The sequence below is a fragment of the Phocoena sinus genome, chromosome 2 (assembly GCF_008692025.1).
Source record: "Phocoena sinus isolate mPhoSin1 chromosome 2, mPhoSin1.pri, whole genome shotgun sequence".
Taxonomy (NCBI): domain Eukaryota; kingdom Metazoa; phylum Chordata; class Mammalia; order Artiodactyla; family Phocoenidae; genus Phocoena; species Phocoena sinus.
The window spans coordinates 175,829,519-175,857,260 of NC_045764.1; the positions used below are offsets into that span (position 1 = coordinate 175,829,519).

Here is a 27,742-nt window from a genome sequence, read left to right on the forward strand (position 1 = left end):
TCTGGAGCCAACACCCAGTCCCACACCCAGACGTTCACCCCCCTTGGACCCCTCGCTCTCGGCAGAGCCGTCTTCTCCGTGTTCTCCCTGCCAATCCGGGCCCAGGCCCACGGCCTCCGCGCCCCAGACAGACCCCCATGCTGCCGAGGCACCTGCCCATCCTGGGTCCTCCGGCCCGGCCCCGCCTCCCCACTTCCCAGGAGCTGGCTGCCTGCCCTGCGGGTTCTGGCCCCCGCACTCCAGAGAACTGGTTTTGTCCAAGGTCTTCTGGACTCTCCCATTTGGCAAGTGCGGCCGTGGTTGTGCTGCCCCCCGGTGACCCCTAGGCATGATTTGGAAAGGGCCCCCCCTTCCTCTAGACCCTTCACTCCATCTAATGGAAAGTGGCCGTAATTTTGCTTAGTTAGAACGCGTCCCTTTGCTGTACCCCGGGCTAAGATGTCTGCGTTGAGAACAGTACCTTCTTAGGTGCCTGACGTCGCGCGGTGCACAGCCTGTCAGAAGCATCTAACGTAGGTGCTCTCTTCACAGTGCAAAATTTGGATCCCGTCGGCGCCCTGATGGGGTGCCTTCTGGGGCTCCCCATTACCCTTGGATAACCTCCAGGTTCCTCCCCACAGTCTTCGGGCGCCGCCCCCTCCTCCGGGACGCCCCCTCCTCCTGGCTCAGCCACGGCTCACCTCAGCAAAGCCCTGCCAGGCCCCTGGACTTCCCTGGAGGGCCCTGACCCTGTCCCATTCGTGGTTTTATGTTCGCTCGTGGGATACTTTAGTGAAGGTCTCCTGTCTGGACGCGCTACAGGGACACGTGGGTGCTGATGGCCCACGTGGACCCCCCTGCACACAGCCTGACCCCTGGAGGCCCTGAGAGGGAAACGGTTGAATGACTAAGTACGCTGTCCTGGAAACTCGCTCTTCTGCTGTTTCCCAGCACCTGCCCCCGCCTGGCCCTTCTCCCACAGTCCTCGACTTCTCCTGGGCCCCCATCTCAGCAGGCCCCAGCCCTGAGCACCACCTGGCTCGCCAGCCCCTCGTCCATCGGCCCAGTCTATTTTTCCTCCACCTCCTCCCCAGGCCCGAGCCTTCTGCTTGCCGCCATGTGCGGTCTCCCCAGGGCGGGTCCTCAGACGCCTCCCCCACAGCTGCTCCCGCCCTCCGCTCCCTTCCCACCAGTGCGTCCTCCATACCGGCCCCCAAGGGACCTTCTCCAGGATGCACAGCAGTGTCCGTCTGCCCAGGTGCCTCCCCTTCTGTGGCTCCCCCGGGCCCCCAGGATCAACCCCAGCTTCCACGCCTTTGCTCGCTGACATCCACCAGCGCCCCCTCCAGCCCCTTGCTCCTGCCACGCCCTCCCCTCTGCCTGGACATCCCCGGCCGGCTGACTGCTCTCAGGCATCCCCCCACTGGGGAGCCCCTGTGATGGCCCCAGGCCCCCAGCACCGGGTCCCCGCCTGTACTGAGCACACTGTGGAAGTTGGCCGTTTCCCCACTAAAGTGAAGCCCTTTAAGGGTAGCGACCTTGTCTCATTCACCCTCAGACGTCCCTCCTCCGGCCGGCAGACACAGCCCCCGGCACTCTTTAGTTGCCTCCGCAGGCGTTTGGACCCGCTCTGCGGCAGAGCGGCCGCGGGCGGCGGGTTCCCGGAAGGACTGAGTTGCGCGGCCGTCGGGGTGCTGGGAGGGTCCCGGGCCGGCGGGCTGCGCACAGAAGCGGCTGCCCCTGCTGTACCAGAACGGGACTCAGCTGGGTGTTGCTTGCCCCAGGGGTTAGGGTCTGGGTTCTCCAAGCTCCTGGCTTTTGGAGGTGATGAGCTCACCGTCAACCAGCGAGGCTGAATTCCACCTCCTAAGTACAGACAGAATCGCATTCTCAGAATATGTATAAATCCTTATTTTAGGACTGGACAATTGGTGTCAACATCTGATGTCGGCATGATTTTTTGGGGCCTGTCTGTGTATATTCAGGACGGTGGTATGTTGGGAAGGTCAGTAACTTGGCCAGTGTCATTGTGAACAGCACTGGCCTGAGAGAAGGGGAAAATGGATTTACAAAGCCCAGGACTTTAAGCCAATTCCTCTGAGGACAGAGTGCACAGAAGAGGGCTGGTGGCCCGAGAAGTCACTTGAGGACACCTCAGAGCCAAACACGCCTTTTCATTTATTTTGATAGGTGGAATTTAGTTTTAATTATTTAAGAGAATACTTCATGAGATATTTTCAAAGAGAAAAGAGATCTTAATAATCTAAGCTCTCGTTACACCCCTCAGCTATTAAGTCTTTATAAATCTCTGCTAGAAGCTTGGAGAGGAGGCCGGGTTTCGGAGGCAGGAGTGAGAGGAAAGCGGGGGCTTGAAAGTGGCTGAGGCTCATTTTCCCACCTGGGGCCTCAAGGTCAAAGGTGGGGGCTGCTCCCTGGGTGACACCATGGGAGGGAGCAGTTCTGACAATAGCAGTCGATAATGGGAAAACTGAGGCCAGGGTGGAACCAGCTGCCAGAATCCAGGAGGCCGCCTGAGGGCACCTGGACGCTCGCCCAGCGAGCTGGCTTCACCTCACTCTTGCTGAAGTTACCCCACTCTGAAATTGGGGAGTTTCAGCACCCAGGGGAGACACTGAGCCTGAGTTATGTTTACTGCCCCAAGTGAAAGGATGCATGTCCACTGGCTGTGTGCATCACCGGGACCTATTTCTGCTCCCCTGATTCTCTCCTCCCTCCTCTGAGGTGTTCAGGCTCATGGAAACTGACAGAGGCTCAGGGCCCCGAGGACTCACCAGGCCTCTGGCCACAACGCTGCTTCCTGCTGAGAAGGAATGCCTGGCCAGGGCCCTGTGGGTGCATTTCCTTCTCTTTGGGTCCCCTGTCCACACTTCAAAGGCTCCCAGCCCTGAGCTCCACCACCCCTGCATCCCCGCAGCTCCCGCAGGTCTCCCGGGACTTGGGACAGGAGCCTCAAACTGCACACGTCCAAGCCTGTGACAGCTCTTCCTCTCCAGCCCCACCCTCCCCGCACCTCCCGCCCCAGGCACCTGGGCTGGAGCCCTTGGAGACTCGGCATCCACCGCGACTTCTCCCTCCAATGGCCAGCTGGTCACCAAATCCTGTTGATGACAGAGACTAGCCCACCTCAGATCAATCCCAGCCTCCCACCTGCCAGCTGCAGACCCTCAGCACTGCTGTCCCCAGGCCTGGTCGGTCACAGCAGCCAGCCACTCTGCCCGTGGCTGTCTCGGTCCACATTGTGCCCAGGGTTCCCTTCCTAAAAGGGACGTGAGCATCCCGTCACTCCTCTCTCAGCCATCTTTGCCTGGAGCCCACGTACAGGATTCAGACCTGCTCCCAACCTTCCCAGCACAGCTAGCGAGGACCCCAGGGGGCTCTTGCTGCTCCTCTGTGTCCTGAATGCACGACAGCCCGGTGTCCCTCTGCCCCAGCCCATCTCCGATTCACGGCCTCCTCAGTCTGGATGGCCCCAGCTGGTCCTGAGAAGCGGTTTAACCACTGCTGCCTTTGTGGAGCCTAAGAAACCCAACTAATGTCATAGAATACATGAAGGAATGAATGGATGGATTCTTCTCCAAAAGAAGGAGAAGTGGCCCTTTGTTCCTTACCTGCCACTGCCATCGTGGAATCACAGCCCATCTGTGATAAGAGGGAGGTGGAAATCCTCTGGGCCTCTTCGTAAACAAGGAAACACTGAGGCAGAGGTAGAACTGGCCCCAGCCTCCTGACCGCCAGGACAGACCAGGGTCTGCAAGACCACAGTCTCCTAAACGGGACCACCCTGAGCTGCAGGCCAGAGCGAACATCTCTCGAAGGCCTCATCGGAGCCTTCTCCCTGGCAGCTCCTCCCTGAGGGACCAGCCAGGGAGACCTCTCGGGTGCCTCTGAGAAGAGTCCAAGGTCACAGTGTCGCTGGATTGACATGCTCTCTTGTTCAGTGTCGAGGATCAGGTACGCAAAGAAAACTTCAAGTGAATACGGCAAAGTTCCCGCGTAAGCAAGGCGTCTTTTTTCTTTTCTAGCAACTAGTCCTAGAGCCCAGCACAGGTAGTAATCACAGAAGGAGAAGACATATACTCTCTGCAGCCACGCCCTGGAAAGAGAAGCATGTGTCTCCAGGAGAAAACAACTCAGTGGCTTAGTTAGAAGCCTATTTGGGAAACATGCCTACCTGCCATCCCTCTGCTGACATCAGACACCGTCTATCGGCGAAACCCCCTCATCATTACAGATTGGGATCCTCTGCACCTCATCCGCTGTCGGCTAGGACACTTTACTGCAAGTAACAGATCCAACTGGATTAAACGATAAGGAAGCCATGTGTCCTTTCCCAGGAAGGGCAGCTCTGGGCTGCGCAGTTCACCCCTCAGTGGCATCTTGAAGGGCCGTTCTCCGACCCTTTTGTCCTGCCGTGCTCAGGTGAGTCCCCAAATGGCTGCGATGCAGCTGACACGATTCTGGGTGTCACGTGCAGACCCAACCAACAGAAGGAAAAAAGTCATCTTTGCTCTGTCTTCTATCAGCCAAGGAACCTTTCCCAGCATCCCTCAGAAGCCAGCCCCCCACATCTCATTGGCTAGGATTGGGTCACATGCCCTGTGCTAAGCCAGTCATTGGCTAGGAGAACCATTGGCTTAGCCAATCAGAGTTTACATCTGAGGCACACGGGGCAGGGCCTGGTACCCAGAACAAAAGTGGGCTCTGTCAGCATGCACGGCCTCCTCTGTGTGTCGCTCAGGTCCCCATGCTTGTTCTGCCAAAGGCTGTCATAAAGGCCATTTGTACTTGTGGCAAAACCCTCAGGTGGCGCTGTGCTCTGCCTGGGTCTGGGTCAGTCTGAGGTCCTTGTGGGAGGAGAAGGCTCTTTCTAGAACTTTCTGGAAACTGGAAGGACCTCCACTGCGTGTTGCCTGAGGCCCCCTCGCCTAGAAGCTGTGTGCGACCCAAACGCAGCTCCCAGAGTCGCTCACTTAATCCCCACGGCAGCTCCGGAGCTGGGGGGACAGGAGGGCAGAGGCCGAGGCCAGTCACCCGAAGCTCCACATCTGGTAAGTGGGGGAGCTGGGATCGGACCCAGAGCTCCTACTGTCACCCACCCCCGGCCAGCGAAAGCCTTTTTTAAAGGTTGAATGTAATTTGCATACCATATAATCTCCTCTTCTGGAGTGTACGATTCAGTGGTTGTTGGTATATTCACGAGGTTGTGCAACCATCACCACAATCAATTTTAGAACAAGTTCATTACAACCAAAAGAAACCACTCAACCCTTAGTGGTCACCCCCTGTTTCCCTCCCTCCCGCCCGCCCCAGGCAACCACTGGTTTACTTTCCGTCTCGTAGATTTGCTGATTCTGGACGTTTTATATACTGGAATCCTACGGTACGTAGACCTTTGTGTCTGGCATCTTCCACTTAACATCGTGATTTCGAGGTCCATCCATGTGTAGCAAGCGTCAGCGCTTTGCTCCTTTTACTGCCAAACAGTACCCCGTGGTGCGGGCACACCACACTGTGTTTATCCAGTCCTCAGCTGCTGGGGTGTTGGGCTGCCTCCAGCTATTGGCTGCTGTGACTAATGCCGCAGGGAGCAGTCATATACAGGTTTTTGCACGGACGGAAGTTTTCATTCCTCTAGAGTAGATACCCAGGAGCGGCATCGCTGGGCGAAAGTCCTTTTTACGAGGTGAAAGCAAGGGTTAACCGGGGGTGGGGGGGTCAGAGTGTTCCGAGCCCTGGAGTCGGGGGTAGGAGGTCGTGGTTCTGGCTGTGCTGTCTAGAGGCTCTGGGACCTTGGGTAGATCACGGCGACAAGAGTCCTGGAGTAGGTGCTCCCAGCCCTGCCCTGGGAGGGTACCTGCAGGCCCACTTCCTCCCTGCCACCGTGCTGGTGAGAGATGATGGTGCCCACCCACAGAGGGCATAGAAGGCACTGTGTGTGGGCATCTGCTGTGGCTTTGGCTCCCTGACCAGGCCCTTTTCTCCCAGAGGTGGGAAGACACTGCCCTCCTGCTGTGATCAGCACCAGTTTTGCATTTGCACTTGAATGTCTACACTGCTTTACTCGGTGGCATCCACTTAGACTTGCAAGTAAGCCTTAGCTAATTCTAATAAAATAGCCGTGGAAAGCTCTGCCAGAAATTTAATTGTATTTACCAAACAGCTAATAAATATTTACTGCAAATCTCATTGCTCCATAAAATTGTAGACTGCACCTTCTGCCTGCTTTTTTGGCTGAGAGGCAGGGCCGGGGAGAGAGGCAGACAGGGCTGGGAAGGGGAGGGGGAGGGTTTGACCTGCCTACTTGTTATAGCGTAAGCTGGTCCTTTGTTTGGGTTCTCTGTAATGAGATCTGACCACTCACCAGAGCCTTTGATCTGAGGTTGGTCATTTTATTCAGAAAGCAAGCTCTTACAAGGGTTCATTTCAGTTGCAATTCCAAACCAGATCTCCTTGATTATGCATGGAAAGCTTACAAAATTTTCCACTGAGATGATTTTTGAATTAACTGAAAACTTAGCAGTTTCATAATTTTTGAAGTGTAGATTTTTGCCTCTCCTTCTTGGTCTCATAAGTCCATCACTGGGTCTTTTTAAACCTGAACTTTGCCATAGGCTGAGTCCTCGAAGGAAGATAGATACCCCCTTTGTGCCTGGCACCCGCTGAGGCCTCCCTGTCCGTGTCTCGCAGCCTTGAGGGCAACAACCTCCGTGACCGGTTCAAGAGCTTCCAGAGGAGAAACATGATGGAGCCTCGGGAGCGAGCCAAGTTCAAGCACAAGTACAAAGTGAAGCTGGTGGAGAAGCGGGCGTTCCGCGAGATCCAGTTGTAGCTGCCGCGAGATGTTGGAGCCCCCGCCCTTCAATAAAGCACCTTCCGACCAACAACAAAAAAAAGATAGATACCCTTGACATTTAAAAAAAATTAATGGAAAATCACAAAATCCCATCCAGTGCTACACTGAAATGTAGTTACAGCTCTTTCCTTGTGCCCAGTGAGAATTTAATCATAGCAAAATCTTAATGTTTAATATTGAGATCTTTATCCAAGAAACCCAAAACGTATTTTACAAGGGGCAGCTTGGCATTTTCCAAACCTGCTGACATAACTCCCTGGATCTAATTTGAAGCTGTGGCAGCTGGAAAGATGACCCAGTGACCCTGGCTTTTACCCAAATCTGAAGTTTGGGGCCCCAGAGGTCAGAGACCTAAAGGCAAAAAGCATGGGCTTGGAGGCATTGCTCTGGGAATTCCTCAAGGGCCGGTTCCTATTTGCTTCCAGGACCCTCAGGAGCTCCAGAGTCTCTAACTGGACCACAGGCCTCATTTATGGAGTGGGGGGCTCTGACTCTTCGGGGAACAGTCCTGGTTGACGTCTCTACAGGTCAGTGTGAGTCACATGCTGGAGGGTCAGAGGGTCAGAAGGCCAAGGATGAGACCTAGGAGAAAAATCCCTCTTTTTCTCCATCCCTGCAGTTATAGGGGATTAGCGGGCCTTTAGGGCAGCTAGATTTCTGTAGTGGACACTACGTTTCTTTTCTTTTTTTTTAATTTTTAAAATGTTGTGGTGTGCCGTGCAGCATGTGGGATATTAGTTCCCCAGCCGGGGATCAAACCCATGCCCCCAGCAATGGAAGCGCAGAGTCTGAACCACTAGACCGCCAGGGAAGTCTCTGTTCCTTATGTTTTTTTTTCTTTTTAAAATTTTTTTGTTGTAGTGGACACTATTGGTGCCTGTATCAGTTAGCTTTGATGTATAGCAAACAACCCAGAAACTTAGCGACTTTAAAATAACAAGCACTTATTGGCCTTTGATTACGTGTGTTGGCAATTTGGGCTGGGCTCAGCCGGGGTGGTTCTACTGGTCTTGCCTGGGCTCACTCATGTGGCTCAGCTGAGGTTGGATGATTCGGGACGGCCTGACACGCATTTCTGGCAGGCGAAGGCAGGTGAAAGCCATTGGCCAGAATGCCTTGGTTCCCTTCCATGTGGCCCTTTGGGAGTTAGTTTGCTTTTGTTCCCACAGTCTCAGGGTTCCAGGTGCCACAGGAGAGCATAAACCAATACACAAGCACTTTTCAAACCTCTGCGTCATCATGTTTGCTCATGTCCCATTGGCCAAAGAAAGTCACGTGGCCAAGCCCAGACCTGAATGGGGAATAGACCCCTCTTGATGGAAAGAGTAACCAAGTCAAGTGCAAAAGGGCATGGATGCAGGGATAGGTGGGATTTGTGCCTGTTCTGCAATCGACCACAGAGTCCCCCCAGACCACCTTTACAGGGCTGGTGTATCCATTCCCCAGCTGCTGTGCGCGCTGGCCACGAACGAAGCTGCCTTCTCCTCCGGAGAATGGCCTCAGCTCGTGAGAGCCACGCACCCCAGTTTATATTCTTCCGCTCTGCCTGGGGGGCGGGGCTTGCAGCCAATGGGTCCATGTTTCTCCACAGTGTGCCCTGGACCCTCTTCCTGTTGAGAGGTGGGGTCTATGTCCCCTCCCCTTGAATCTGGGTGGGCTGGTGACTAGCTTGTAACCACCAGGGAATGGCGAAAGGGACACTACGTGACTTCCAGTGGAAGGTTATCAAAGGCGATACAGGTCCTGCCGTGCTGACTGGAAGCCTGCTCTTGAAGCCCTCGGCCTGCCCGTCGACCCTGAGGCTGCTGAGTCGTGAGGGAGCCCAGGCGTCCCGCCTGGAGTGATGCCCGGCCAGCCCTGCACTGTTCACGCTTTGCCATCGTCTGACTGAGCCCGACAGAGACCCTACCCAGCTAAACCTTTCCCGAATTCCTACCCACAGAAGCGGTGAGAGATAATAAAATGATTGTTGTTGTCTAAGCCCCTAAGTTTTTATCTGATTTTTTGTGCGCTCATCTTCTTAGACTGTGTCCATCTTCCTATTATCACGAGGAACACAGATAAGACGGGGTTTCCCCGGGACCTGGGCTACTGTGTCCAAACTGCTGGTCCTCCATTCTCACTCCCGCACATGTCACCGTGTGTGTGTGTGTGTGGCCTTTTAGTCTCATTTGTCTTTCCACCCCCAGAGCCTCTCAAAGTGCTTAGCTCACAGTAGTGTCCATGAATGTTCATGAAAGTTCCTACACCTCAGGGCCCTCATGTCTTTAGCCAGACAGATCTTCCATGTCTCCGGCAAGCCATTCTGCCCCTCTAACCTCCTTTCCACTAGAGGATGCAGGAGAGAAACTTCCAGAACAGTAGGTGCCTCTGTGGTTGCCCAGCGGAAGGGACGGTGCTGGGGTTGGTTAAAGGTCTTCTCTGTTGGAAACTCTGGAAGCACGCCCATTTCCAAAGGACCCGAAATTTGTCTGGACTTGCTCTCCGCCTGCTGTGTGCCCCTCCAGCCTGTTGGAGCAGATCCATAATCCTGGGAGTGCAACTCTGCAAGACAAGAGGACCTTGAGTTTTCAAGGACTGGGAGAGCGGGGAAGGGCCAGGAAAGAGCTGGTTCCTGGGGTCAGAGCCTTCAGGGTTAGGATGCAGTTTAGAGGCGTTGGCATCGGTTCCCAGCCACAAAGGCTGCCCACTCATTAGCCTTTGCTTAGCAGCTGGGTCTGGGGGATGAGTGACACCCTTCATCACCCAGGAGGCTGGAGGTGGTGGGTGGTGGAGTGATGGGGGAGGAATGGTGAGTGGCAGGCGTGGGAGGGACGGGGTGGGGGGAAGAGCAGGGGAGGGTTGTGGGGATGGTGAGGGGCAGGCGGACGATAGGAAGGTGTGGTGAGGGGTTGTGAGTGGCAGGGAATGGCTTGGAGGAAATCCCAGCATTTTTGAATCTTTTTTTTTTTTTTTTTTTGCAGTACACGGGCCTCTCACTGTTGTGGCCTCTCCCATTGCGGAGCACAGGCTCCTGACACGCAGGCTCAGCGGCCATGGCTCACGGGCCCAGCCGCTCCGCGGCATGCGGGATCTTCCCGGACCGGGGCACGAACCCGTGTCCCCTGCATCGGCAGGCGGACTCTCAACCACTGTGCCACCAGGGAAGCCCAATCCCAGCATTTTTGAAAGATCCCAGCTTCTATGTGTGTAGCTGAACGATGCTACTGGATTTGGCCTAATTACAAAAGGTATTAAGAGTTGTACGTTTAGGATGTCTTGTTTTCTGGGCAAATGTCAGAGATTCTACTGCTTTATTAGGGTTTCAGGTCTTCTGACGATATGGTGACAGCTGGACCCTTGTCCAGGGGCAAAAACCTCACAATACACAGTTCTGAAATCACATTCAGCGAGTTCATAGCTGCCTCGTTTCCAAGTCCATCCCAGGGGTCATGAAGCTCGAAGCTCTCACAGAGCGAGGTTAAAGAGGGGTTCGGTGAGATGCCTTCAAAGGCAGTTACTAGCAGCATTAGTTGGGCTCACAGAGTGGGGTGCTGCAATCCCCCACCCCCTGCAGGGCTGGGCAGCTTTTGGGGATTTACAAGTGGAACAGATTCGGGGTAGATGCCATTCCTCAAGTGTCCAGTAAACATTTTAAGTGGATGAATGAATGACTATTGCAGAGATACGTAAGTGGCTGGTATTTTTTTTACTGATCCTGGGGCAAAATCCATCTTATTTATCCTTAAAAATGGTGGGAGAAGTGGTGGAATCAAGGCTCTGGACAAACTGGGGAACTTTTCCTTAATCCTTTTCTAACTTTTTGTTTTCTTTGGGGTAATCAAGAGACACCACATTTACCCGAGTCCCATTTCCTAACGACCCGGGTGACTTCAGACAGACGCAGGCCTATTCAAATTGTTTCCCGGAGAGGACAGGGTCAAAGGGAAGCCCAGGGTCCAACGGTACCCTTTCCGGGGAGCGACCTGGAAGCCGCTGCCCAGAAAAGCCTCGATTCGGGGGCCCTGGCTGCGCAGTTTCTGCATTCGGAGTTGCGGAATGAAGTGCTCTATCAGAAGAACAAAATCCCCAAACCAAAGTTAGAGCGTCCGATTTTGGTTCCTTAACCATCTGTGGGGAAATTTTTTAGTTTGCCTCATACTCAAAAAGAAACAGCAAGGGAGGAAAGGCCCTTTCCTGTCAACACAGCCATTGGGGCAGCCGCCCTGCCTCACGGCCCAAGCTCCTGAGTGTCCCCTACCCCCGCGGGCCTCACCTCCGCGGGGCAACTTCACGGGGAGGTCTCACCTGAGCTCTGGCCCACTGACTTAAACTGGCTGCTGGCTCTTATTGGCCCCCAGAACACCACCTAAGAGCTGCAGGGATGGGCCCAAGACACCTGGGCCCTGGGCCAGAGGGTCAGGAGAGAGCCCAGGTGGACACCTGCACCAGTCCTGTCCCTTTAGTCATGTCCTCAAGGCCCCTAACGCGGGCTCTGCCTCCCCAGCTTTAGGAAGTACCACAGAGCTGGTGTTTAGCAAGCTTTTGTTAGACTGATGAGACAGGTTGTTGAGGTAGCCTCCTAATTACAAAGAGAGTAATTCTTTACTTAAAGAAGCCCCAAGACTGCCATTTTAGCTACCAGCACATAGCAACGTTAGCTTCCCCCCTGTGAAATGAGCTTCTTTGGGTCCATGTTGGAAAACAGTAGAGGGAAATTCAAACTTGGTAGTTTGAAAAATCACCTACGTTGCAAATCACCCATGGAAATGAATGTCCTAGAGCGATAGATTAGCCAGAGCGGTAAGGAGAGCCTGAATTTGTTAATCTGCTGTTTTATCCTTGTCACCCAGGACAGAGGAGGTATGGCCAGTGCAGGGCTAATTAGATCCCTTCTGGCCTCCAGACCGGGGACCATCCCAGCTCTGGAAGGACGGGCTGGACTGTGTTCCTTCACACTGGCTCACCCACCAGCGGCCTCAGCTTACGCTCGCGGCCTTCAAGTGCTCCCAAGTTTGGTTGCAGCTGGCTTTCACATGTTTGAAGTGAATCACAAGACGCAAGTACAACTGGGCTGCCCCAGACACAACCTGGGAAGAAAGAACAAAGAGCTGCTTGGGTGGCAGCTCCCCCAAACGTGAAATCCGCAGGGCTCTAGAGCGGGTTCCTGATCGGCCTGGGGCAGGCGCATGCCAGGCCCCAGGTTTCCTCCGAATCCGCCCTCAGTGGTGAGCCCAAGGGGTGGCCAAAGACCCCCAACCTTCAACAACCCCAGATCTGCCCCAAATCCACACGTTAAACAGAGGACTTGCGCTTGCGCTGGCAATGAGGATTCGAGATAAGCCCTCGGACGCTCTTCTAGACAGACGACCGCACGGTAAACCTCTCCTGTGCGGAGGCTTAGAGGTGGCCCCAGCCCCGAACCCACCTGCGGGCCAGAGTCCCGAGTGGGGGGCCGCTTACTGAGGAAGCAAAACTGGAGGTACGTGAAGTGGACGGGAAAGATTTGGCCTGGGGCAGATGGTCCACTCATTCCTCCCTGCCTCCCTCCCTTCCTTCCTGCCTTGATTCACTTAGCCACGTGTTTTAAGGGCTGCCCAGGGCTTTCCACCAAGGAGAGAGTGAGGGAACTGGCCAAGTGGACCAAAGCCTCTGGCAGTGAAGTGGACAGAGAAGCGGGCCCAGGGTCCTCCACTCAGGACTCTTCAGAAGGACGCATGCAAGGTGAACCGCACCATCGTTGATTTTTTTGAATATAACAAACCTCATTAACCCAGATGCTACTAATTTTGAGTATTTCACCCCAGAGTGGGTGGAAATTCCAACGGGCAGGGCACACGAGACAGATGTGTCAGCACACGTGAGGAAAATAACTTTTAAACTACATACACTTGATTCATGTTTCCGTTAGCATAGTGGCTTTTCGAACGTCTGCACCAGAACCTACAACGAGAAATACATTTTACCTCAGGACAGACAAACTTAGCTGTGTATACCCATGCAGAACTAAAACAAAAGTTTCACAAAACGACACCGACCTAGTAAGTAAGAAGCGTTTTGCTATTTCCTATTTGATTTTATTTTTTCATTTCATTTTTTAAGAAGATGCCGGTCATACCCACTGAACTGAGTTTTCAACCAATTCGTAGATTACAAACTGCAGTTTGGAAAACACCACATCCCAGGTAAAGGGGCTGGCACAATTCTGACAGCTTGTCGTATCCACAGTGTAGGTCCGAGGACCAATCCCTCAGAAAACACTTTTCAGGGAACTGATAAGGAAGTTTGTCGTCAATTTAACATCCCTGATGGTGTGATGAGAAAGCATTAGGTAACGTCCCTGAAAAACAGTGGGGCAGATGTGACGGTTACTCATGGCAGTTGATCACGGGCACCTGAAATTAAAACAATCCCTCCCTCCCCGGAGATCTGGGTGAATCCTTTTTTATGTAATAGAGGCAACAGCATCAGGAACACAGCCCTGTGCCCGCCTTCTGACACCTCTCAGGGACACACTGGCTGCATGGTCCCCACTGGCCTCAGCCGCCTTCTCAAAGCCCCCTTGGGGTAGGGCAGGCAGTCATATTTCCGTTCTGCAAAAGGGGAAACCCGGGGCCAGGGAGGTAAAGTGCCTTCCTAAGATCATACAGCTAGTTAGTCATGAGTTGAGTTCTGCTTTTTTGATTCCTGCTCTAGAATTCTTCTGCTCGAGTGAATTCCTCCTGTTCACCTTTCCAAGGGAACTCATCACTGGGATATTTTGGGGAGCTTGTCCCTGGCATCGTGTCAGGCCAGGGCCCCATTTGGAGGTGCACTGTGGTGACTCCTGGGAACGAATCTTTGATCTGGAATCCCCTCAACTGTCTATGACCCAAAGGAAGAGAGAGTAAATCATGTAAGTAGCTGGGGGGAAGAGCATTCTGGGCTGAGGGAACAGCGTGGGCAAAGGCCCTGAGGGTGAGTCAGCCTGGGTCCACGGAGGCTCCCTGGAGACCAGTGTGGGTGGAACAGGTGAGCAAGGGGCAGCCATGGGGTCTGAGGTGACAACCACGGCCCCTCGGTTCCTCCTAGGGCCTCGGCCACTGAGAGCAGCTCCGCAAAGGCCGCTCTGTGGGGACAGCAGTGCTGTGGCCAGAGCCCTGGCCTACGGAACAGCGGTGCTTGGCCTACGGGCAGTGTGCTCTGGGTTCTCGCCCCCATCCGATAGCAAACGCGGCACTCTGAGCGTTGGCTGGGTTTAGAACACCACCCTGATGGCCACCAGACAAAGGGTGATACCCACTCCCTTTCTCTGGCTTTGAAGGTGGGAGGTACCTAATGGTTTCCTGGCGTTTGGTCTTATTCCTTTGGAAGAGTCCCGATGTGCATCACTGGGCCCGAGGGCTCACACCACACGCCCACCCCGGCGCCCAGGAGGTTTGTGTTTCTGGTTGCTGGCTCACACCTGTGTGTGTGCGCATTTGCCAGAGCCGGGCGTCCTTGGCTGTGATCGCGTCCACCACGTGGCAAAGCCACGCCCCGCCCTTTGGATTTGCCCAGTGCCCGGCACGTGTTTATTGGCTGAAGGACAGTGAAGTATGATCAAAGGCAGGGTTAGTTTGGGTAGAACACAAGCTATCAATCAACTTTACAAAGGCCCCTACCTCGGAGCAAAATCCAAGTCCTGGTGATGACCCACAAGGCCCTGCGTCTCCACCCCTCCCCAAAGCCCCACGTCACCTCCATCCTCTGTGACTCTCCCCTGCTCACTGGCTCTAGCCACACCGGCCTCCCCAATGCTCACTGACCTCAGGGTGTCTACCCACGCTGTTCTCGCTGCCCGGATGCTTCGCCCACGGATGTCCGCATGGCACCTCCTCTCCTCCTTCGGGCCTACGCTCACATGGCACCGGATCCGCCAGCCCTCGGCCACTTGCTCCAGGCCTCCCTCCTTCCCCTCCTCTTCTCTAGTTTTGGTCGCAGCTCTTGTTATAGATTCGCTTGTGATTTGTTTATTTGGTCTACACCTGCTAGAAGGTAAACTCCCAAAGGACAAGCGGTTCGTTGGTTTCATGCTAGCGGAGAGCTGGGCAGGGGTCGTGCTCAGCAAGCAGGTCTTGACCAAATGAACTGAGGGACGCGGGGAGGGTGGAGTAAGGTGTTTTGATCCAGCATCGTGTGACATTCCAGGCTTGTCCTCACCAGCCTGGAGAGAGGGGGAAGGGCACCGCAGTTGCGCGTGTTCGTAGTGAGATGGCATATTGCAACTTGGACGATTCAGAACTCTGGTACTTCTCAAACAGCTTGTCTCGTTAATCCAAGACTTGATTTGGACCCGATAACCTTCTCCCTCATTTCTAATGTGTTGGGAGGAGCAGAGCTCACTTTGGATGCTGCCGGGGTGGGAGGAGCTGGGTCTCCCGAGGGCACTGCTCCACCAGCCACTGGCTTTTGTGTGCCGAGCAGGGTCTGCCAGCTAAGGCCGGAGCTGAGTTGTGGGAGGACAAAGAGGCTATGAGGAGCCCACCTGGGGGAGAGGGACGGTGACCGCAAAGGCAGGTGGAGCCTCTGAATGGGATTGTAAGGCAGACGCTCAGCTTCTCATGGGTTTCATGAGTTTGCTGTGAGAGCTTGCTGCAAACCCTCTCCCCGTCTCCCATGAGGCCTGCAGTAGTGGCCCCCTTTCTTGGTGGAGTTGAATTTATCTTTCGGAAGCGAAGTGTGGGTGTGGGGTTCTAGTCAAGGCTGCCTGTGGGAAGCTGGCCTTTACCTGGGGCTCATGTACTCCTGAAGGACTGGGGGAAAATGCCAGAGCTGCTGGTGGTGGTGGTGGTGGTGGTGGTGGTGGTGGTGGTGGTGTGTGTGTGTGTGTGTGTGTGTGTGTGTGTGGGCGTGCACAGAAATCCCAAACCAGGTTTCCCTAAAATGAGGATACCTTCATCTTCCCAAGAGGCCCACAGAAATGAGAGAAAATTAAAACTTTCTGTGGCCAGTTATACAAATCTCCCACCTTGCCTTCCCTTCTCTCATCACTTGCGCGAAACCCGTGGCTGTGTTTGCATACCCACCCTTAGGCCTCCTGGGCCTCTCCAGGCCCCATTTCCTCTGCATTTGTTTTTGGCCATCCCTGTCCGGAGAAGGGGCACCTCTGCTGTTAGCCAGGGTCTACTTGAAGGACTGGGCTGGGCAGGGGAGGGGGGCTGGAGTCCTTGGCTTTGCAGCCCAGCACCGCAGCGCACACTCATGATGGAGCAGGAGGGAGAGGGCTGCTTTCCCACGACGACCACCCCCAAACGCTGGGCCACTTCCACCATCTTCAGCAGCTGTTTTAGTTTATGATAGTGTTCTCAAACTTCAGGTCATGAACCAACAGTGAGCTAAGAGAGTCACAAGCAGCATTTAAAAAATAAATGGAATGGAATAGAAAATAACAGAGTACATCACATGTTTGAGATTAAGCATTGTTATATATGTGTGTGTATAAATGCACATGTGTTATACACAAGGGGTTTGTAACGTAAAGTGTATTCAAAAAGTTTGGAAGCCACCTGTCTGAACAATTAGTGGGAACTCTTTTTGATTTTGCCAGGTGCCAAGGCCCACCTGAGGTGGTATTTCATACGTTTCAGTGGGAGAAGTTGCTAGCACTTTTCAGCCCAAGACAGACCCACGGGAGCTGATGGTCTCAGAGTGGGGAGGTGTCACTTGCGTGTCTGATCGTCACACTCGGGGAGAGATCTGATGAAACCCCTCTCGTAGGCCTGAAGACCCCTTACACTAAACAGTGGATACTTTCTCCTCCTCTCTGGAAGACAGACAGGAATGGCTTCTGAGCCATTGTACTTGAGTCACTCCAATATCTGTGTGCACTTCTCCCAGAAATGCAGCAAACAGAACACGTAATGCTACATAAATTCCTGCGAGAAATTTCTTTGTCCAGAAATGGTGTCAGCTTGTTGTTACACGTTGCCATAGGGAACAGAGAGCTCTGCCTTTGAAATGCAGCGAGGAGAGCTGTGATTGGCTCTCCTCGCTGCTCATCACGGCTGCCCAGCGGCCGAAACTGCGGAGGACAGAACGCCCGCCCCCAAAGCCGTTGCCCTGTTTGGGGCAAACTTCTTTGTGCTGCTTCCCCCTCCAATTCCCCAAAGCAGGGGATCCAGAACTGCTCAGACGGTTGGAGGAAAGAAAGAAGGGGGAGGAAGGGGAAGAAGAGAAGGAGCAGGTCCTCACTCCCCAGCAGAGGGCTCAACCACGGCTTGTACCTGAATCTATTCATTCTGAATGCTGCTTGATACTGCTTTGGTAGAGGATAAAACGAGTTGTAGAAAACCCCTCTGACGGGTCTTTGAAACTTCTACCTTGTTGCTTATTTTGAAAGAACCAAGAATAGTGCAGCCTAGAGAATTTTTGGCAAACTCTGATTTTGGCAAAGTCTTAAAAAGATCCCAATATAGTGTGAGGCAGGAGGTGGGAGTGTGACCCGGCTGAGTGTCCCAGGACTGTGGCCTGAGCAGGCCTGGGGACCTGGGAGGAGATGGGCTGATACACAGAGGCCTGGGAGCCGGGGGTGTGGGAAGCAGTGTGGACCCTGCCCTTTGAGGGCAGGGTCTTTACGGCTTCTGACAGGCAGGAAAGGACACCCAAAGCTCTGGAGAGGAAGCCACGGAGAGGGAAGGAAGGAGGCGCTCATCTGGTGACCTAGGTTCGGGTCGGAGCCCAGGAGTCTGTGTGAGAGGGTTGGCTGGGGCTGGCCTGTCGCCCTGACATGGGTGCTGGGGGAACAACAGCCATCTTGGGTTCTCTGTCTGCACTCAGCTGTGCCCTTTCAGTGGCCCAAGCAGGGGCGCTGCTGTAGCCTGGCCGAGTCCCCACCTCTGTGGCTGGAGAACAAGTACCAGTCGGGCTGATGGGGCCAGAGCCGTGGACTGTCGAGGGTTCTGGAATGTTCCACAGAGGAAGTCTCCAGAGGAGATGCTGGACTTCCTGCCTCTATTCAACAAGTCATTGGAGAAATATAAGAAGGGAGCCTGGCTTAAGCTGGTCACACAGGTCTCAGCGCTGGTCTGGGGATCTTTATGAGCCTTCCCGAGCAGAGAAAAAGGAAACATCATTCCATCTCCTCAGTGTTAACTTGTAAACTCGTGCAGAGGTGGCCTTGCTCTTTGGGTGGCCTGGAGCCTCGCAGAGACAGGCCGTCCGTTGCGCCCCATCTTGCCAGGCCCAGCCGGACTGGACACCGTCTTAGAGGACCATGGGGAATCCTTCATGATTTGGGGGGCAGAGGGCCGAGGCCCCTGGAGAAGTAAGTGCCCTGGCTCTGGAGGCTGCACACGCCCCTGAAGCCGTGGGGTCCAGGGCGGAGAGGGGTGCGCGGGGCAGCAGGATCTCTGTCCTGGGTCCCCAGGCCAGCTTATGGCAAACTGGCCACACTCTTCGCACTTGACCAAGACACAGCTTCCTGGGTGTGGGAGGACCCCAGGGAGCAAGGAAATGCCAACCAAACCAACGCTGAGACAGCTCCCCGCTTAGTGAAGGAGATCAGGGCCCAGATGTCGCGAGTCTCCTTCAGCTCCACCACCTGCTCGTGCGGACGAGAGGGAACGAGTGTAGGAGCGAATGTGTATGTATGTGTGAGAGTGTGCCGTGTGCATGGGTGAGAGGGAGCATGGGTGTGTGAATGCGTGTACAAGTGTGAGAGCACGTGATCGTGTCTGTGACCAAGTGTGTCTCCGAGAGCGTGTGAATATGTGTCTGTGAGAGTATGCATGTCTTGTGAGCATGTGTGTCTGACTGTGAGGGACAGTGTGTAAGAACGCATGTTGGCTGAGTGTGTCTGAGCCTGTGTCTGTGAGTAGTTGTGTGAGACTGTGTGTTGAATGTGTGTCCGTGTGCGTGTGAGCGAGAGTGGCTGCCCTGCTGAACCGGGTGACGCCATCGCTCCCGACTGCGAGGGGACCTGCACCTTTCGGGCCCCCACGAGGCTCGCGTGGCTTTTCGACCCGGAAAGGGGTGGAGGCCCGGGGTGAGGGCCGCGCGGAGCCGGGGGGGGGGGTGGGGGGGTGGGGGGGTGGGGGGCGGTGCGGGCCGGGAGGGCGCGCGGCGGCTGGCCGGCGCTGGGGGCGCCCGAGGCCGCCCCCGCCCGCGCCGTGGCGCCGTTGCTAAGGCCGGCCGACTGGCGCCGGGCTGGAGGGCTTAGCAACGGGAGGCGGGTGCGCGCGGGCCGGGCGGGTGCGCGCGGGGCCGCGGCCCGTGGGGCCGGCCGCGCTCGCGGGCTCCCGCAGCTCCCACGCGCGCGCGCGCGCGCGGGGCCTGGCGGCGGGGGCGGGGCGGGCGCGCGCCGGGGCGCGCTCCAGCGGCCGGCGGGGATTTCCAGCGCGCGAGAGGAAGTGCCTGCGAGAGGGTGCGTGAGGGCGAGGGAGCGCGGCGCGGCGCGGCCGCCGCGTGCGCGAGCCGGGTTGCAGCCCAGCAGGGACTTTCCAGCCGGCGGCGGCGGCGGCCGCCGGCCCTTCCCCGCCCCCCGACATGGGGCTGCCCGGGGAGCAGGACGCTGCGGACCGCGGCGGAGGACGCGCCCAGCGCCCCTGAGCCGGCCGAGCGGCGCGGACGCGGGTAAGGGGCCCGGCGGGTGGCGGGCGGCGGACGGCTCCATCCCCGGCGGCTCCATCCCGCGCCCTCGGCGGCGGGCGGGCCCGGGGCCGGTCGGCGCGGGGCCGGGGCGGCGCAGGCCCGGCGCCCGGCGGCGAGTGCCCGGTACGGCGCCGCCTCGCCCCAGCCCCAGCCCGGGCCCGCCCGCCCCCCGGACGCCTCAACTTCGGGAAACTTTGTCCTCCGGCCCGGCCCGGCCGGGGCCCGCGGGCCGGGGCTCCCGCAGCTTTTCAGGAAACGGGGCGCCGAGGCCTCTTGGAAACGTGACCCCCCCCACCTCGGGGTGGCGAGAAATCAGCATCTCCTGCGAGGCTGTGTGTTGCGGGGTGAGGAGCGGACCGATTCGGGTGTCTACATAGCCGAACGTGTTCACCCTGGGCTGGCTTAGGTTTTTTTTTTTTTTAAAGCCATTATTTAAAAGTTTATACTGAGTCATTCCTCTGCAGATGAACCTCTGATTCATAATCGGAGAGCTGCAGTGGCCTCGGTGGCAGGCGGGTACTGGGATCCAGTTTGGGGCGAAATGCACACGTTCCGCCTTTGGCTAATTGCTCCTGCACACTTTGCCACGTTTTCAGTGTCACCCCGTTGGGGACATCTATTTAATATTTAGGCCTTTAGAAAGAATTCCGTGTGGAAAAAAATTCTTTACCTTTCACTTGAAAACATAGCAGCAAAATGGAAATGAATGGTGTGTTGTGGACGTGCTTTGAAATTTAAGAAGCCTTCATATAATTGTCCATTTGAAGGAAGCAGTTTTTTTTTAACATCTGTATCGGAGTATAATTGCTTTACATTGTTGTGTTCCTGCTTTATAACAAAGTGAATCAGCTGTACGTATACATATGTCGCCTCCCTCTTGCGTCTCCCTCCCTCCCACCCTCCCTATCCCACCCCTCTAGGTGGTCACAAAGCACCGAGCTGCTTTCCCTGTGCTATGCGGCTGCTTCCCACTAGCTATCTGTTTTACATTTGGTAGTGTATATATGTCCATGCCACTCTCTCACTTCGTCCCAGCTTACCCTTCCCCCTCCCCGTGTCCTCAAGTCCATTCTCTACGTCTGCGTCTTTATTCCTGTCTGAAGGAAGCAATTTTATTATTTCATGTTTTTCGTATTAAGCCGTGAATCAGTTTTCAGAATGAGATGGGGAGAGAGAGTGTGTGTGTGTGTGTGTGTGTGTGTTATTTATTCATTTATTTTTGTGGAGTCATAAAGGCTGTATTGAGCAGCGTTGTCGCCGCTTCTTAATTTACATTCACAGCATACAACTGAGGAGGAGCCATAATTTTTTTTTTCCCCCAGCGTTTGCTGGTGAAGCTTTTGGAAATGTTGTGTTCTGTAATCTTGTCTGTGTCTATAAAATCCTTAGCTAAAGAAACGACCAGGTGGACCATCAGTTGGTGCTAAAATCTTCTTTCACATCTTGGAAAATGGCCTGTTTAAAAGGCTGCATCATATGTAGGATGTCTGGCAAAATAGTGTACGTTCGTTTTTCAGATGAAAGGAAATACTTGTGTTTTCACCGTGCGGTGACAATATGTATACTGAGAATTAGTCCAAGGTGAAAAATTCTTATCAGTGTGAAAACTGTAAAATACATGAGATTGGAAATCTGGTGAGTAGGTGCTCAGGACAGAAACCCTGACAGAACTGGGATTCCCACATCACTAGTTAAAATCAGACCTTATCAGGGATGAGGTTTAAGATGTAAGGTGTCTCACCCAGACGCCATCTGTTCCAGCTGTCACAATGCAGAAGCGGGGAAAGCAGAGAGCTGGCAGGGAGAATTCCAGCTTTTTTTTTTTTTTTTTTTTTTTAAGACGTTCATTTTTTTTTTTTTTTTAAGACGTTCATGTGAATTTTTCTGTGAGGGGAAGAAGACCAATGATTTTCCTTGATTGCTATCCATTAATTTTGGAATTAATAAGATGGCCTCACTCCGAAGGGTGTAAAGACCCTCCACTGGAAACAGGCAATAGCAGCGGCCAGTTGTTTCTGTTAATACCATCAAAATATTCCTACTCTTGTTCGTGCCTTGAAGAGAGTCCTGCTGTTCTCCCCTGTGTTTGGGATTTTGATTCTGGAAACAGCCCTGCTAGGATCCCTTTAATTGTTCACTGTGCAAAGCGGGAAGGGCCTTGGGGTGGGGGTGGGGGTGGACGGTGTCAGGATAGATGTGCTAGTAAGCTGAAGGATGAGAATGATTTGTCACTCTCTTAAAGTCCTTTTTTATGATGTTAAAGCTGTACTTCAAGAAAAACTGTCACTGCGGTGTTGCAAGTCTAGGCTAGCGCAAGCAAGCAAAGGAAATTGCGTTAAATTTGCCCGTCTCTCTTTTCTCATCTTTGTAGAGCAAGACTCTCCAAACGGCGAGTGATCTAACCTATCAGATGTTATGCAATAGCTGAGTTTCCTTGTAATGGTCAATTTAAGAACTATTAACTTAACAGAGGAGACCTCTTATGGCCAAGGCCTCTGCATCAGTTCCATGGAATCAGGACCCCCCCCCCCCACATGCTTCTTTACAAGTGTTTATAGAGGAAGAAAAATTCTTATTATTACTATTTTTTGCTGGGGAAGGAGAGTCATAATATTGACTTCAGACACAGAGAGAAGCTAGGAAGAGAGCTACAAAGTGAGAAAGAAGGAGGTGAGGCCAGTGGCTTTGGAAGACGACCAGGGAGAGGCAGCCGAGGCCTAAATGTGGAGATGATGCTTAGACTAGTTCTGGGCAGAAGGAACGAAGCTAGTGTGAGAGAGGGCCGGATGCCTGCGGGCAGGAGGGCAGTAGACAGAGGTGCATGGGGATGGGGTGTCTTGTGCCATAGCCGCAGACTTTGGGTCCAAAGGAGCTCATGGAGGTAGAAGACAATGCAATTTTAAACAGAAAACATTGTATGTGCTTGTGTAATATCTATTATTCATAAAAAATCTAAAAAATACAAAATGGCTTTCCCATTTTGGAGGGCCTTTACTAACTGTGGTCTGCACAGAAGTATTCTACACTTAGTGAGGGCTGGGGGACTGACCAGTCTAGGAAGGAGAAGGTGAGATTTTTTATCATTAAGCATGAAAACCTCTTGGGGGCCAGAATTGCTTGTCTCCCTATGCAGACACTTTGGGGTGAGGCTGGCAGGTGGTGAGATGTCATAAATGCAGGTGACTGTGTTGGTTTCTGTCAACTCGGGAAATCAGGTGGGAATCTTGCTGAATTCTGTATTCTTCGAGATAAGTAGATCGTTAACTGGGATTTGGGAGTCTTTTTCTCATTTAATTTGATGTTCAATGAATGTGCCTTGAGTTCTCATAATGTTCTAGTTATCGTGCTAAGTTGAGGGAGATACTGCACCTGCCTTTGAGGACATGGTCTGCAGAAGTCCGGGGCATCTTGGCCCCTGTGCGTGGTGAAGGAGATGCCAGAAACCAGTGGGTATTTGACTGAGGTAGCACCAGGACTGAAGCCTGTGCCAAGGAGGGTGAGGAAAAATGAAGATTTCACCACCTGCCCTCAGGGAGCTGGCTGCTCAGCTAGAGAGTGAAGACCCACTAGGAAGAAGCTAGAAAAGTCACACAGTGTAGGCTAACATGAATTAGTGGGTTGTGCAGAGGACTGGAAGTATGGTGGAAGTTCAGAAAAGAGAAGGACAGCTCCTGGCTGGCGGGGGTAGCCAGGGAAGGCTTCTGGGAAATGGGCGTTGAGACCCAGTGTCGAGAAGGCAGGTGCCATGGGTCCATCTGGGGCCTCTTGCAGGGCTCTGAGAATGGCAAGAAGAGGATTTCTCCCCTCCTGGCTTTGTTTTGGTAGCATGGCATCTGACATGTGCAGTCCTGTTGCTTCTTGCCAGTAGATACAGTCCTGGTGATGCTACTGGTCAGTGGGTTTCCGGTCGTGATGTTTCCCGTGCTGTCCTCTGGCGCCTGCCAGGCCCTTTGTGACCAGGAGCTCAAGCGGGTCGGGAGGTCTGCCCCACGATGGGCCTGGTCTATGGTGGGGAACAGAGCAGTGGGCCCCAACCTGGGCAGCAGCACTTTGTTGTCCCTGATGTTTCTTGTTGTAGGTAGAAAGTATCAAAAGGTGGTGGTGGGCTTCCCTGGTGGCGCAGTGGTTGAGAGTCTGCCTGCCGATGCAGGGGACGCGGGTTCGCGCCCCGCTCCAGGAAGATCCCACATGCTGCAGAGCGGCTGGGCCCGTGAGCCGTGGCCGCTGAGCCTGCGCGTCCGGACCCTGTGCTCCGCAACGGGAGAGGCCACAACAGTGAGGGGCCCGCGTACCGGAAAAAAAAAAAAAAGAAAAAAAAAGGTGGTGGCAAGGGGAAGGGTGTAAATGTAGATTTCCCCCCAAATCTACTGCTGTGTCATCCATGCTGAAATGACCTAAATCTCTTTAATTCACAAGAAATAAAAAAGTGCTCTGTAATTTCATTTCATGGTTTACTTTTTCCTAGCGTTTGCTCCATGCTAGTTTTTGACTCTATTTTTTTTTTTTCCGGCCTCGACGCGAGGCTTGTGGGGTCTTAGTTCCCTGACCAGGGATTGAACCCTGGGCCCTAGGCAGTGAAAGCGCAGAGCCCTAACCACTGGACCGCCAGGGAATTCCCGACTCCATGTTTTTTTTTCTCCATGTTTTTTTAATGGAGGTTATTTGGTAACTTTTATGAGGCCATTCTACCAAGAAAGATATCATGCCTGCTGTTCTGATATCCTGATTTCCTTTCCAATTAAAACACTGATTCTATGGCAAAACCCAAAAGCGTATTTGTTGGAAACTTCGTTTCTTTCAGTGGAGAGAAAAGCTAAATTGACTAACTGATTGGGATAATGTCATCTTTAGGACAACAGTAGCATCAAAATACTAAAACATTAGTTTCCGGGAGTCATAATTATAGTGAAGGTTTTCAGAGACCAACTTTGTACCCTGGAAGGTTCATGTCCAATAGGAGGCCTGCATACACTTGAGGTGATGAGGTACTGGTCAGGCCCCCACTCCCCACCAGGACCTGGCACATGGTGGACTGACCCTCCATCAATGTTTGTGTTCAGAATCTGCAAGTTTGGGAAGGAAGGGGGTGTGACAGATGCCCACACAGTGGCTCCATGTGGTTTGGCATACGTGTCTGCAGGTGGGTGTGCCCTGGAGCTGGCCTCCCTTGACGTGCTTCCGCTCTCCCCGCCTCTCATCCCCTGTTCTGATGGTTGCGTTAGGGGGCTTGTAAGATGGGAGGCTTCGTTTGACATTTTAACTTTCGTGGGTGCATAGCCTGATGTTTGAAATGTTATTATATGGTAAATTAAGTGTTTTGGTTTCAGAAGGCGTTTTTGTGTGCGAAAGGGCATGGCATGGTTTTAGTGCAGTATGTCTCAAACCCTTGATAGGAGTCTAAGCCCATTAAAATTTTATCTTAAAATTGAATAGGACTTTTACATTGTACTCAGTAATATGTCCCCCCCAGGTTTTGAGTACATTCAATTCTCCAAAAGATGCATTGTGTTCATCCTTGGCTTCCCTAGGATCTGTGAGGGGTCCCCTGGCATTCCTACCATGTGTCCTTGGGGCTGTCCACCCCCTCACTTGAGAAGTGTGGGGCATGGTGGAAGGCACCAGCTTTAAAGATCTGAATCCCAGTCCTGCCCTCTGTACACACTAGCAGAACAACCCTGGGCAAGGCTGCTGGGCCTCTCTGAGTTGGTTTATCCATCTGTAAAATGGGATGAATAGCACCATGTACAGACTTGCTTCTTATGAATGAAATGGACAAGAAAGCCTTCTACTGATGTCAATTTTCATAGTAATAGAGGGTTGAGATGTAATGGAGTAAGAGCGTTAAGATCTTAGAATATAAACATAATGTGTCAGATCTCGGTGGGGACTGTAGAGATTTTCTAGTTGAGTTCCCTCTTTTTATATGGGAGGCAGCTGAGGCTCAGAGTGTTTGCGTAAGTAACTCTCCCAAGTCAGATCGTTATCTGGCAAAGCAGGGACTATTCACCCAGAGTAGTGGTTTTTTGGGTTTTTTTTTTTTTTCCCCTTGCAGTCTTCATTTTTCCAAGATTGGCCCCAGGGAAGCTGCTTGGCCTCTAATTCCAACTTGGGATAATTGAAAATTATTTAATCAACACACATTTTTTTTGAGAACTTACCCAGGAGCTATGCTAGTTGCCAAAGCTAAAAAGTAAAGTAAGATGCTGTATGATCACTACCCTCAAGGAGCTTCTGTGAGATGAGTAAAAGCCAGAAGAACCATTTGGTTACAGCACAGTGTGGTGGGTGCCATGATGGTAGGACAGAGGCGCTGTGGGAGCGCGGAGGTGTTTTCCAAGGGAGGGTGAGCGTGCGCAGAAGGAAGGAGCGTGTCAGGGGACCTGTGAGCCTGCAGAGGCTCCCTGTGGCTGCCGTTCAGGGAACAGGGCTCCGGAGAAGGGAACTGGCTGCCTTGGGGTGCCACCTTGGTGCCAGCCTGACTTTTGAGGGAAGAATCATCCCCAGTTTACAGATGAGGAGAAGGAAGCGCATCGGGCCTGTTGGGCTCTATTATAGAGTTCGTGTTTTCATCACTGTGCTCTGTGGTCAGTTTAAGCTGAATTACAATCCGGTTTTAGATTTTGTTCTTATTCTAGACTTTTTAGTTTTGCTTTCAGATTCTAGATGTTTTAGTTTTGCTGCTATATAGTGCTTTTTAAAAGACACTGTGTATTTTTCCAGCATACATACACATATATATATATTTTGTGTGTGTGTGGGGGGGGGGGTGTACGCGGGCCTCTCACTGCTGTGGCATCTTCCGTTGCGGAGCACAGGCTCCGGACGCGCAGGCTCAGCGGCCATGGCTCACGGGCCCAGCCGCTCTGCGGCACGTGGGACCCTCCCGGACCGGGACACGAACCCGCGTCCCTTGCATCGGCAGGCAGACTCCCGACCACTGCGCCACCAGGGAAGCCCCAGCATATATTTTTCATGCGGCCTTTCCTTTCCTCCAACATCTGTTTTGCCTGTATCGACTTACTTTTCCAGGTGGTACTCCATTTCTTCTCTCTGTTTTGAGTTATTTTCTTAGAGCAGCAACATTGCATTCCACATCCTTTAGTAAGTTCAGTTAAGGCGTTCTTTACCCTGTGGTTCTCGCCAAGGAAAGGTCCCAAACTTGATTTACTAATGTGTTTTCTCTCTCTTAGTTTACATTTAAACTGGTAGTCTAGTAATAATGATAGAATTTAGTCATTATATTTTTACAGGGTTTTACAAATATTAGCTCGTTAGTGGTGAACGAGTCCTGGAGGCCTGGTCACTCTGTAGAGAGCTGGTTACAGCCAGCATAGGCAGCTTTCCACCCATTCATCTGGAATTTAATTATAACTGCGGACTGCTTATGGGAATATGCGTTAAAGGCAATGAAGCCTTCTCCACAATTAGCAGGGAAATTATGTCATTGGCTATTTTGGAGAAGATTTTACATGGCTCTTCTGCTAGAACCACTGTAAAGTTTTGAACACAGAACCAGGAAGGGTCGTGATGGCTGTACTGAGGTGAGGAGGCTTGTTTCATAGCCATCTGTACCTGCTCCAGGGAGGGCTGTGAGTAAGGGGGCACAGCTGGACACTGAGGCCTAGATGACGAGCTTCTTAAGGACAGGGTCACTTCATCGTATTTTCACAGTCTGGCTTAAGATGTACTTAGGCCATCTTAGACGAATTTATGTATGAAAAGAGTATGGGTCTGAAGTCAGACCCAATTTGAATTCTGGTCCTTCCTTTAGCTAACTATGATAGTAAGTTCTTTATCCTTTCCGAACCTCAGTTTTCTCATCTGTGAAAAGGTAGTTGTGAGGACCGAAAGTGAGAATGTGAGTGAATGTGAGAACCTAGCATAGCATGAGTGGTAATTCCTTTCCCTCTTTCCTTTCCTGAGCGATTCCCTAAAGGGAGAACATGCCTTGTTAGCAACGTGAACGATGGGCTCTCTTGGGAGTATGGCCTAGCCCTGGATGACAAGTAGGGGTAGAAGAAGCACATTATTGGACTGTCAAGAAATTATTTGTAACAAAGAATAAAATATCTGGAAACTAAAAATCACTGTATATTTGCAAAAAAAGGAATAAATGTCTATAAATAGGCCCTCACTTTTTTAGAAAAACAAATTTTACATATGATTTTTGATAAATTAAAAATTACATTTTAGGGCTTCCCTGGTGGCGCAGTGGTTGAGAGTACCCTTGCCGATGCAGGGGACGCGGGTTCGTGCCCCAGTCTGGGAAGATCCCACATGCCGCGGAGTGGCTGGGCCCGT

At 53.0% G+C, this 27,742-nt stretch overlaps 1 protein-coding gene across 4 annotated transcripts in view; it reads left to right on the forward strand.

Moving 5' to 3' along the window:
- Nucleotides 1-13,646: 13,646 nt before the first annotated feature.
- The window catches only part of TRAF3 (TNF receptor associated factor 3), a 121,619-nt gene continuing 107,523 nt past the window's right edge, over nt 13,647-27,742 (forward strand). For 3 of the 4 annotated variants that reach the window (XM_032621357.1, XM_032621361.1, XM_032621360.1), the window contains exon 1: nt 19,203-19,423. The gene's annotated coding sequence lies outside the window, so the exon portion shown is untranslated. Of the gene's footprint in view, nt 13,728-19,202; nt 19,424-27,742 lie in introns of those variants that run through there. The other variant, XM_032621358.1, reaches the window with a different exon arrangement.